This window comes from Macrobrachium nipponense, chromosome 38, assembly GCF_015104395.2.
Source record: "Macrobrachium nipponense isolate FS-2020 chromosome 38, ASM1510439v2, whole genome shotgun sequence".
In the NCBI taxonomy this organism is placed as follows: Eukaryota; Metazoa; Arthropoda; class Malacostraca; order Decapoda; family Palaemonidae; genus Macrobrachium; species Macrobrachium nipponense.
Window position 1 is genome coordinate 4103901 of NC_061098.1, and position 13010 is coordinate 4116910.

A 13010-nucleotide genomic window follows, 5' to 3' on the forward strand; every position below is an offset into this window, starting at 1 on the left:
CATCCACTCAAGTATCTGTCCATCTTCGTCCCAACAAATATTCTGGAAGCAATACACGATCCCTTTCTCTCCATGGAAACCAACGAACCCGTTTATCCCCTGAGACAGTGACGGTAGATATTCCGGAATAGATCACCTCACAGGCAATTATAAGTTTCTGATAGGCAAATGGCACATGTAGTAGGAGGAGGCATGACTTATCACGCGATACCCTGGGCTTCTCAACTCCTGCAAAACTATGCGAGACGGGAAATTGGAATTTGCTTCAACATTGGGGCCCCTAGTTTGAATAGGCAATCAAGTTGTTACGTCTCCCAATTAGACCCCACAAGCAACGACGACTCAACAAAATCCAGAATGGCAACGACGAGCAACCTTATTTTAAATCTCGTTTTAATGTTTTGTTTTAGTTTTCTGTGAGAGGAAACTATTGAGATGGAGATCTGTCCGTCCGTCAGCACTTTTTCTCTCTTCCCTCAGATCTTAAAAACTGCTGAGGCTAGAGGGCTGCAAATTAATACGTCGATCATCCACCCTCCAATCATCAAACGTACCAAATTGCAGCCCTCTAGCCTCAGTAGTGTTTATTTTATTTTAGGTTAAAGTTAGCGTTTAAGACCGCTTTAGGTGTCAAAAACACAGGCAACCAATGGGCCGTGCTGAAAGTTTCATGGGCTGCTGCTGAAAGTTACTAATTCAGATTAATTTTTTTACTTGTTATGTTTTATATGTATAGCTTTGTAAAAATTACATTATGCAATAAAGCTAACTGGTACCAAGAATACCTCTGGTGAAGAAATGAAAGTTATTCATCAAGAATAATGAAGAAAATTTCTACCACGGCCCGGTGGAAGCCTGTGTTGGGACATATAGCGGTGCCAAACACACCATCATGGCTAACTTTAACCTTAAATGAAATAAAAACTACTGAGGTCAGAGGGTGGATGATCAACGTACTAATTTACAGCCCTCTACCCACCGTACTTTTAAAGATCTGAGGGCGGACACAAAAAGCGATCTAGAGCCCACAAATAAAACTAGGAAAATGACGAATAGAGAAATTAAACTCAAGATGAACCAGTTTTGTAGGATTTCAAAAATGCTGAAGACTGAATGTTGGTAATCAACGATGCAATTCATGTTGGTGTAACGCAGGCACAGGCAATGAATCTCCTTGACTTGAATATCGATGAGCAACATACAGTTTACGTGGTGTGTGTAACTGCATGCAATGCCGGCCTTTGCCCGAGTTGAAAGGAATATTCAAATAATTATAGTATTTGCTATATCGTCATGTCAGAGCGATTTTCTTTTTTCTTTTTTTGTCTGAGCGAATTGAGGGTTGTTAGGACTTGATTTCTTTATCATTTATTTATTTATTTGTATAAGTCAGTAAATCGTAGACTGCCAACCTATGACCTTCATTGTTTTCATTTTTGTTTTTTTGTCGGAGCGAATTGATGGGTGTTAGGATTTGATGCCTTTATAATTTTGTTTATTTATTTATTTATTTATTTATTTATTTATTTATTTATTTATTTATTTATTTATTTATTTATTTATTTATTCATTTATTTATTCATTCATTTATTTATTTATTTATTTATTTATTTATTTATTTACCTAAATGCCTTTCCCTGTCGCAAGGTATGATAACATTCATGAAAATCAACTTGGCCATTAGGAAAAAAAAACACGAAAAAAAAATATTGGAACTTTCTTAGATAGTGACCCGCAACAATTTCGGGGGTTGCTATCTAAGACTAATATTTCTTAGGGGATCATAATCTTCGAGAACTTCAGTTTTTTTTTTTTTTTATGTTTTTACGGTCATCCCCAAAAGAGTTTGTACTAAACAAGCCTTTGTAAAGGACTCACATTTAGAAAAACCCTTATAAGGGCTCACTACTTAGAAAAGCCTTATAAGGGCTCACTATTTACAAAAAACCCTTACAAGGGCTCACTATTTAGAAAAACATTTTATAAGGAAACACAGTTTAGACCCAAAACCCTTATAAGGGCTCACTACTTAGAAAAACCTTTATAAGGGCTCACTAGTTACAAAAAACCCTTATTACGTCTCACTATTTAGATAAACCTTTATAAGGAAACACTATTTAAAAAAAACCTTATAAGGGCTCACTATTTACAAAAACCCTTACTAGGGCTCACTATTTACAAAAAACCTTTTATAGGAAACACTATTAGGTTAAAAAGGCAACCCTAATAAAGGGCTATCACTATTTAGAAAAACCCTTATAAGGGCTCACTATTTAGAATACCCTTATAAAGGGATCACTATTTAGAAAAACCAATATAAGGGCTCAATATTTAGAAAAGCCTCAAAAGGTCTCACTATTTAGAAAAAGCCTCGGAAGGTCTTACTATTTAGAAAAAACCTCGAAAAGGCTTTACTATTTAGAAAAGCCTCGAAAAGGTCTTACTATTTAGAAAAGCCTCGAAAGGTCTTACTATTTAGAAAAGCCTCGAAAAGGTCTTACTATTTAGAAAAGCCTCGAAAGGGCTTACTATTTAAAAAAGCCTCGAAAGGTATTACTATTTAGAAAAGCGTCCGAAAGGTCTTACTATTTAGAAAAGCCTCGGAAGGTCTTACTATTTAGAAAAGCCTCGAAAGGTCTTACTATTTAGAAAAGCCTCGGAAGGTCTTACTATTTAGAAAAGCCTCGAAAGGTCTTACTATTTAGAAAAGCCTCGAAAGGTCTTACTATTTAGAAAAGCCTCGAAAGGGCTTACTATTTAGAAAAGCCTCGAAAGGGCTTACTATTTAGAAAAGCCTCGAAAGGGCTTACTATTTAGAAAAGCCTCGAAAAGGCTTACTATTTAGAAAAGCCTCGAAAGGGCTTACTATTTAGAAAAGCCTCGAAAGGGCTTACTATTTAGAAAAGCCTCGAAAGGGCTTACTATTTAGAAAAGCCTCGAAAGGTCTTACTATTTAGAAAAACCTCGAAAGGGCTTACTATTTAGAAAATGCTCGAAAGGCTTACTATTTAGAAATGCCTCGAAAGGCCTTACTATTCTGAAAAGCCTCGAAAAGGCTTACTATTTAGAAAAGCTCGAAAAGGCATTACTATTTAGAAAAGCCTCGAAAAGGCTTTACAATTTATAAAGCCTCGGAAGGTCTTACTATTTAGAAAAGCCTCGAAAGGTCTTACTATTTAGAAAAGCCTCGAAAGGCTTACTATTTAGAAAAGCCTCGAAAGGTCTTACTATTTAGAAAAGCCTCGAAAAGGCTTACTATTTAGAAAAGCCTCGAAAAGGCTTACTATTTAGAAAAGCCTCGAAAGGTCTTACTATTTAGAAAAGCCTCGAAAGGTCTTACTATTTAGAAAAGCCTCAAAAGGTCTTACTATTTAGAAAAGCCTCAAAAGGTCTTACTATTTAGAAAAGCCTCGAAAAGGCTTACTATTTAGAAAAGCCTCGAAAAGGCTTACTATTTAGAAAAGCCTCGAAAGGTCTTACTATTTAGAAAAGCCTCGAAAGGTCTTACTATTTAGAAAAGCCTCGAAAGGTCTTACTATTTAGAAAAGCCTCGAAAGGTCTTACTATTTAGAAAAGCCTCAAAAGGTCTTACTATTTAGAAAAGCCTCAAAAGGTCTTACTATTTAGAAAAGCCTCAAAAGGTCTTACTATTTAGAAAAGCCTCAAAAGGTCTTACTATTTAGAAAAGCCTCGAAAGGTCTTACTATTTAGAAAAGCCTCGAAAGGTCTTACTATTTAGAAAAGCCTCGAAAAGGCTTACTATTTAGAAAAGCCTCAAAAGGTCTTACTATTTAGAAAAGCCTCAAAAGGTCTTACTATTTAGAAAAGCCTCGAAAGGTCTTACTATTTAGAAAAGCCTCAAAAGGTCTTACTATTTAGAAAAGCCTCGAAAGGTCTTACTATTTAGAAAAGCCTCAAAAGGTCTTACTATTTAGAAAAGCCTCGAAAAGGCTTACTATTTAGAAAAGCCTCGAAAGGTCTTACTATTTAGAAAAGCCTCGAAAAGGCTTACTATTTAGAAAAGCCTCAAAAGGTCTTACTATTTAGAAAAGCCTCGAAAAGGCTTACTATTTAGAAAAGCCTCGAAAGGTCTTACTATTTAGAAAAGCCTCGAAAGGTCTTACTATTTAGAAAAGCCTTGAAAAGGCTTACTATTTAGAAAAGCCATCGAAAGGTTTACTTTACATTTAGGAAAAGCCTCGAAAGGGCTTAACTTTAATTTAGAAAAAGCATCGAAAGGTCTTACTATTTAGGAAATGCCCGGAAGTTTACTTATTTAGGAAAAGGCCTCAGAATGTCTTACTATTTACGAAAAAAGCCTCGAAGGGTTTAACTATTAGACAAGCCTCAGAAGGGTCTTAATTTATTTAGAAAAGCCTCAGGAAGGGCTTACTATTTAAAAAAGCCTCAAAGGCTTACTTTATCAGAAAAAAGCTCGAAAAGCTTACTATTAGAAAAAGGCCTCGAAAGGTCTTCCTATTTAGGAAAAAAGCCCTCGAAGGTCTTACTATTTAAAAAAGAAAAGCCATCGAAAGGTCTTATATTTAGAAAAAGCCTCGAAAAGGTCTTACTATTTAGTAAAAGCCCGGAAGGCTTACTATTAGAAAAAGGCCTTCGAAAGGTCTTACATTTGTAGAAAATACCTCGAAAAGGTTTATTACTATTAGAAAAGCCTCCGAAAAGGTCTTCTTACTATTTAGAAAAGCTCCGAAAGGTCTTACTATTTAGAAAAAGCCTCGAAAAGGTCTACTATTTAGTAAAAGCCTCGGAACGGTCACCATTCAAAAGCCTCGAAAGGTTTACTATTTAGGAAAAAAAAAGCCTCGAAAGGTCTTAATTTAGAAAAAGGATTCGAAAAGTTCTTACTATTAGAAAAAGCCTCGAAAGGCTTACTTATTTAGAAAAGCCTCAAAAGGTCTTACATTTAGAAAGCCTCGAAAGTGTCCTACTAAAATTTAGGAAAAGCCTTTCGAAAGGATTCTAATTTAGAAAATCTCGAAGGTCCTACTATTTAGAAAAGGCCTCAAAAGGTTCTTACTTTTATTTAGAAAATAGCCTCAAAAGGTTCCTTACTATTTAGAAAAGCCTTCGAAAAGGCTTTACTATTTAAAAAAAGCTCAAAAGGGCCTTACTATTAGAAAAGGTATCAAAAGGCTTTAACTAATTTAGAAAAAGCCTCAAAAAGGTTAACTATTTAGAAAAGCCTCGAAAGGTTCACTTACTATTTAGCAAAAGGCCTTCGAAAAGGTCTTACTATTTAGAAAAGCCTCGAAAGGTCCTTACTATTTAGGAAAAGCCTCAAAAAGGTCTTACTATTTAGAAAAGCCTCGAACGGTCTTACTCTTAGAAAAAACCTCCAAAAAAGGTCTTACTATTTGTAAAAGAGCCTCGAAAGGTTCTACCAAAATTTAGAAAAGCCTCAAAAGGTCTTAACTATTTTAGAAAAGCCTCAAAGGTTCTTACCTAAATAGAAAAGGCCTCGAGGTCTTACTATTTAGAAAACAAACTTTCGAAAGTCTTACTATTTGAAAAGCTCGGGAAAAGCTATACTATGCAAAGGCTCGAAAAGTCTTACTATTTAGAAAAAGAAAGGCTCGAAAGTCTACTTTATCTAGAAAACCGCTCGAAAAGGTCTTATTTATAAAGGAGCCTCGAAAGGTCTTACCTAAATAGAAAAGCCTCGAAAAGGCTTCTACTATTTAGCAAAAGCTCGAAAAGTCTATATTTAGAAAAGCTTCGAAAACAAAATTTGTCTACTATTTAGAAAAGCCTCGGAAGTCTACTATTTAGAAAAGCCTCGAAAGTCTTACTATTTAGGAAAAGCCTCGAAATAGGTTTACTATAGAAAAGCCTTCGAGTCTTATATTTAGAAAAGCTCGAAAAGCCTAAAACTTATAGAAAAAGCTTCGAAAAGTCTTACTATAGAAAAGCCTCGAAAGTCTACTAAAATAGAAAGCCTCGAAAGGTCTTATATTTAGAAAAGCCTCGAAAGGTCTTCCTATTTAGAAAAGGCCCGGAAAGTCTTAAACCATTAGAAAAGCCTCAAAAGGTTCTTACTATTTAGAAAAGCCTCCAAAGGTCTTAAACTATTTAGAAAAGCCTTCAAAGGGATTACTATTTAGAAAAGCCTCAAAAGGTCTTAAACATACTTAGGAAAAGCCTCGAAAGGTTCTTATTTATTAGAAAAGGCCTCGAAAGGGTCTTACTATTTAGAAAAGCCTTCGAAAGGATAATATTTAGAAAGCCTCAAAAGGTCTTAAAATATTTAGGAAAAGCCTCAAAAGGTTCTTACTATTTAGAAAGCCTTCGAAAGGTCTTAAACGATTTAGGAAAAGCCTCAAAAGGTTCTTATATTTAGGAAAAGCACTCGAAAGGTTCTCCTAACTATTAGAAAAGCCCTTTTCAAAAGGGTCTTAAAACTATTTAGGAAAAGCCTCTGAAAAGGCTCAACTATTTAGGAAACGCCTTCAAAAAGGTCTTACTTTAAAAATTTTAGAAAAGCCTCGAAAAGGCTTACTTTTAGAAAAGCCTCAAAAGGCTTTACTATTTAGAAAAAGCCTCGAAAAATGCTTAAACTATTTAGGGAAAAAGCCTTCAAAAAGTCTTACTTTTATTAAAAGAAAAGCCTGAAAGGTCTTAAAACGGTTTAGAAAAGCCTCGAAAAGTCTACTATTTAGAAAAGCCTCGAAAAGGTCCCCTTACTATTTAGAAAAAGCCTCGACAGGGCTTACTTATTTAGAAAAGCCTTCGAAAGTCTACTATTTAGAAAAGGCCTCAAAGGGAAGGTTTATATTTAGAAAATAGCCTCGAAGGGTCTTAACTATAGAAAGCCGCCGAAAGGTCTTATTATTAGTTTAAAAGGGACCTCGGAAACGGTCTTACTATTTAGAAAAGCTCGAAAGGTTTCCTTACTATTTAGAAAAGCCTCGAAAAGGCGTATTACTTATTTAGAAAAGCATCAAAGGTTTCTTACTATTTTAGAAAAGCCTCGAAAAGGTCCTTACTAATTTAGGAAAAGCCAAAAGGTCCTTTAAAACTATTAGAAAAGCCTCGAAAAGGATTACTATTAGAAAAGGCTCGAAAAGGCTTACTATTTAGAAAAGCTCGAAGGTTCTTACTATTTAGAAAAGCTTCGAAGGATTAAAACTATTTAGAAAAGCCCTCGAAAAGGTTTCTTCTTACTATTTAGAAAAGCCTCAAAGTCCTTTACTCCATTCAGAAAAGGCCTCGAAGTCTTAACTATTTCGGAAAAGCCTCGAAAAGGCCTTACTATTAGAAAAGCCTCGAAAAGGTCTTACTATTTAGAAAAGCCTCAAAAGGTTTATTACTATTTAGGAAAAGCCTCAAAAAGGGTCTTACTATTAGAAAAGCCTCGAAAAAGCTTTACTATTTAAAAAACGCCTCAAAAAGGGCCTTTAGATTAGAAAGTCTCAAAAGGTGCTTAAACTTTAGGAAAAGCCTCAAAATTGTCTAACTATTTAGAAAAGCCTCGAAAGGTTTACTTATTTAGAACAGCCTCGAAAGGTTTACTATTTAGAAAAGCCTCGAAAGGCCTTATATTATAAAAGCCTTCAAAGGTTCTTACTTTATTAGAAAAGCCTCGAAAAAGGTATACTACTCTTTAGAAAACCTTCAAAAGGTCTTAAACAATTTAGGAAAAGCCTCGGAAAGGTTCTAATATTTAGAAAAGCCTCAAAAGGTTTCTTTACTATTTAGAAAAGCCTCAAAAGGTCCTTACTATTAGGAAAAGGCCTCGAAAGGTCTTACTATTAGAAAAGCTCGAAAGGGTATTTACTATTAGAAAAGCCTCGAAAAGGCCTTACTATTTAGAAAGGCTTCGAAAGGTTCTTTTACTATTTAGAAAAAGAAGCCTCGAAACAGGTCTTACTATTGGTAAAGAAAAGCCTCGAAAAGGTCTACTATTTAGAAAACGGCCTTCGAACGAAAGGATCTTACTTTTATTAACGAAAAGCCTTTTCCGGAAAAGGCTTACTTATTTAGAAAGCTCGAAAGGTTTCCTACTCTGTAAAAGGGAAAGCCCTCGAAAGGTCTTACTATTTAGAAAAGCCTCCCGGAAGGTCTTACTAATTTAGGAAAAGCCTCGAAAAGGTTCTTACTTTAAATTTAGAAAAGCCTCGAAAGTTTTACCATTTAGGAAAAGCCTCAAAAAGGTCCTTACTATTAAAAAACCTCACAAAAGTCTAAACTAATTTAGAAAAGCCTCAAAGGCCTTACTATTTAGAAAAGCCTCAAAAGGTCTGAAATACATTTAGAAAAGCCTCGAAAAGGTCTTACTATTTAAGAAAAGCCTCGAAAGGTTCTTACTAATTTAGGAAAAGCTCGAAAAGGCTTATAATCTAGAAAAGCCTCAAAAGTCTTACTATTGTTAGAAAAGCCCAAAAGGTTCTTACTATTTGTAAGAAAAAGGCCTCGAAAAGGTCTTACTATTAGAAAGCCTCAAAGGTTTCTTACTATTAGAAAAGCCGAAAGCTAAACCTATTTAGAAAAGCCTCAAAAGGGTCTTAATTTAGAAAGCCTAAAAAACAAAGGCTTTACTTTTAGGAAAAGACCTCAAAAAGGTCTTACTATTTAGGGAAAGCCTCGAAAAGGCTTAATATTTAGAAAAGCCTCAAAAGGTTTCGTACTATTTAGAAAAGCCTTCGAAAAGGTCTTACCCTGTTTAGAAAAAGCCTTTCGAAAATCTACTATTAGAAAAGCCTCGAAACAAGGTCTTACTATTTGTAGAAAGGCCTCGGAAAAGGCTTACTATTTAGAAAAGCCTCGCAAAAGGTCTTACTATTTAGGAAAAGCCTCCAGAAAGGTCTTACTATTTGTAGAAAAGCCTCGAAAAGGTCTTACTATTAGAAAAAGCACTCGAAGGTCTTATTTAAATTAGAAAAGCTCCAGCAAGGTCTTCTATTTAAAAAAGCCTCAAAAGGTCTTACTATTTCAGAAAAGCCTTTTCGAAAAGGATTACTAATTTAGGAAAAGCCTTCGAAAGGGTCTTCCTGATTTATGAAAAGCCTCGGAAAGGTCAACTTATTTAGAAAAAGCACGAAAGGTCTTACTTTATTAGAAAAAGCCTCGAAAGGTCCTTAATATATAGGAAAAGGCCTTCGGAAGGCCATTACTATTTAGAAAAGCCTTTCGAAAAAGGTCCTACTAAAATTTAGGAAAAAGCCTCGAAAGGTTATATATTTAGAAAAGCTCAAAAAGGTTTCTTACTATTTTAGAAAAGGCCTCCGAAAAGGTACTTACTATTAGAAAAGCTTCAAAAGGTCTTAAAATATAAGAAAAGCCTCGAAAAGGTTCCTTACTATTTAGAAAAGGCCCGAAAAGGTTCTTACTATTTAAAAAGCCCGAAAGGCGTCTTACATTTAGAAAAGCTTTCGAAAGTCCTTACTATTTATGAAAAGCCTCGAAAGGTCCCGTACTATTTAGAAAGGCCTCTTAAAAGGTTCTACTTTAATTTAGAAAACAGGCCTCGAAAAGGTTCTTACTATTTAGAAAAGCCTCGAAAAAGGCTACTTATTTAGAAAAGCTCAAAAAGGTTTCTTACTATTTAGAAAATGGCCATCAAAAGGTCTTACTATTTAGGAAAAGCCTCAAAGGTCCTTACATTAGAAAAGCCTTTCGAAAAGGCTTAAAACTATTAAAAAAGCCTCAAAAGGAATTACTACATTTAGAAAAGTTCTTCAAAAGGCCTTAGATTTAGAAAAGCCTACCAAAAGGGTTCTAACTATTGGAAAAGCCCCGAAAGGTTAACTATTTAGGAAAAGCCCGGAAAGGCTCTTACTATTTAGAAAAGGCCTCGAAGGCCCTTAACTATTAGGAAAAGCTCAAAAGGTTCTTACTATTTAGAAAAGCCTCGAAAGGGCTTACTTCTTAGAAAAACCTCAAAAGGTTCTACTTTATTTAGAAAAGCCTCGAAAAGGTCTTAAACTATTTGTTAGAAAAAGCCTCAAAGGTCTTTAAACTATTTAGGAAAAGCCTACAAAAGGGGGGTTACTTATTTAGAAAGCTTTTCGAAAGGTCTTAAAACTATTTAGAAAAGCCTTCGAAAGGTCTCTTACTATTTAGGAAAAGCTCGAAAGGTTCGTACTATTTAGAAAAGCTCGAAAAGGTTTTACCTATTTAGAGAAGCTCGAAAATGGTATTACTTATTTAGAAAAGCCTTTTTCGAAGGTCTTAAAACTATTTAGAAAGCCTCGAAAGGTATTACTATTAAAGAAAAGCTCGAAAGGCTTTACTATTTAGAAAAAGCCTCCCCCGAAAGTCTTAAAATATTTAGGAAAGCCTTGAAAGGTCTTTACTTTATTTAGAAAAAGCCATAAGGTCTTAAAACTATTTAGGGAAAGCCTTCGAAAGGTCTTACTTTATTTAGAAAAGCCTCGAAAAGGCCTTACTCAAAATTAAGGAAAGCTCTTCGAAAGGTCATTACATTTAGAAAATAAAGCCTCAAAAGGTTACTTATTTAGAAAAGGCCTCAAAAGGTTTCTTATATTTAGAAAAACCTCCAAAAGGGCTTAATATTTAGAAAAGCCTCGGAAAGGCCTTACATTTAGAAAAGCCTTCAAAAGGTCTAAACTATTTAGGAAAAGCCTTCAAAAGGTTCTTACTTTATTTAGAAAAGCCTCGAAAAAGGCTTACTATTTAGAAAGCCTTTTTCGAAAGGTCTTAAAACTATTTAGAAAAGCCTTTCGGAACGGTCTTACTATTTAGAAAAAGCCTCAAAAGAGTCTTATATATTAGAAAGCCTCGAAGGTTCCCCCCCTTAACCCTATTCCCCCCGAAAAGCTTTAAAAGCCCTTATATTTAGAAAGCCCCTCGGAAGGTCTTAACCTATTAGAAAAGCCCCCCCCCCCCCCTGAAAAGGCTTACTATTTAGAAAAGCCTCAAAAGTTTCTTACTAAAATTTAAGAAAACCAAAAAGCCTCAAAAAAGGTGCTTAACTATTCAGAAACGCCTCCAAAAGGTTCTTCTTACGATTTTAGAAAAGCCTCGAAAAGGTTTTACTTATTTAGGAAAAGCCTCGAAAGTCTTACTATTAGAAAAGCCTTCGAAAGGTCTTACATTTAGAAAAGCCTTTCGAAAGGTCCTTAAAAACTATTTAGAAAAGACCTCGAAAGGTACTTACTATTAGAAAAGCCTTTCGAAAAGTTATTACCCTAAAATTTAGGAAAAGCCTCGAAAGGGTTCTTAATATTTAGAAAAGCCTCATTTAAGGTCTTTAACTATTTAGAAAAGCCCTCGAAAGGTCTTACTATTTTAGAAAAGCCTCGGAAAGGTCTTACTATTTAGAAAAGCCTCGGAAGGCTTTAAAAACTATTTAGGAAAAAAGGCCTCGAAAGGGGCTGTACTTATTTAGGAAAAGCCTCGAAAAGGCTTTACTATTTAGAAAAGGGCCTCGAAAGGTCTAAACTATTTAGAAAAGCCGTCAAAAGCCTTACTATTTAAGAAAAGGGCCTCAAAAGGGCTTAAAACTATTAGGAAAAGCCTCAAAAGGTTCGTACTATTTAGAAAAGCCTCAAAGGTCTTAACTATTAGGAAAAAACTCGAAAGGCTTACTATTTAGAAAACCCTCCCCCGGAAAGATACCTTTTTAGAAACGCTTTGGAAAGGTCTTTACTTATTTAGAAAAGCCTCGAAAGGTCATTACCTATTTATAAAAAGCCAATCGGAAGGTCTTACTATTTAGAAAAGCCTCGAAAGGTTTTTCTTACTTATAGAAAAGGCTTCGAAAGGTAGTACTATTTAGAAAAAGGCCTCGAAAGGTTCTTATATTTCGAAAAGCCCCAAAGGTCTACTTTATTTAGAAAAGGCCTCCGAAAGGTTCTTACTATTTAGAAAAGCCTTCGGAAGGTCTTAAAACTATTAGAAAAAGCCCGAAAGGTCTTTACATTTAGAAAAAGCCTAGAAAAGTCTTACATTTGTAGAAAAGCCTCAAAAGGTTTTACTATTGAGAAAAGCCTCGGAAGGTCTTACTATTTCAGAAAAGCCTCGAAAGGTTTACTATTTAGAAAGCCTTAGAAGGGTCTACTATTTAGAAAAGCTCGAAAGGTTACTATTTAGAGAGAGCCGCGAAGGTCTTACTATTCAGAAAAGCCTTAGAAGGTCTGACTATTTAGAAACGCCTTAGAAGGTCTTACTATTTTAGAAAAAGCCTTAGAAGGTCTTACTATTTAAAATGCCTCGGAAAGGTCTTATTATTTATTTAAGAAAAGCTTTTTTTTGGGGGGGGGGAAAAAAAAAGGTCTTACTATTTCGAAAAGCTCGAAAGGTCTTACTATTTATAAAAGCCTCTAAAGGCTTAATATTTAGAAAATGGTTCGAAAGGGTCTTTACTATTTTAGAAAAGCCCTCGAAAGGCTTACTATTTAGAAAAATCCTTCGAAAGGTCTTACTATTTGGAAAAGCCTCAAAAGGTATTACTATTTAAAAAGCCTTCGAAAGGTCTTAATATTTAAGAAAAACCTTAGAAGGTCTTCTATTTTAGGAAAAGCCTCGAAAGGTCTTACTATTTAGAAACTCCTCGAAAGGGGTCTTACTATTTAGAAAAGCCCTCGAAGGTCTTACTATTTAAAAGCCTCGAAAGGTCCTTACTATTTGAAAAGCATTGGAAGGTCTTACTATTTAGAAAAGCCTCGAAAGGTCTTACTATTTAGAAAAGCCTCGAAAGGTCTTACTATTTAGAAAAGCCTTGGAAGGTCTTACTATTTAGAAAAGCCTCGAAAGGTCTTACTATTTAGAAAAGCCTCGAAAGGTCTTACTATTTAGAAAACCCTCAAAAGGGCTTACTATTTATAAAAGAGCTTCAAAAGGTCTTACTATTTAAAAAAGCCTCGGAAGGTCTTACTATTTAGAAAAGCCTCGAAAGGTCTTACTATTTAGAAAAGCCTGCTTAATGTCTTCTATTTAGAAAAGCCTCGGAAGGTCTTACTATTTAGAAAAGCCTCGGAAGGTCTTACTATTTAGAAAAGCCTCAAAAGGTCTTACTATTTAGAAAAGCC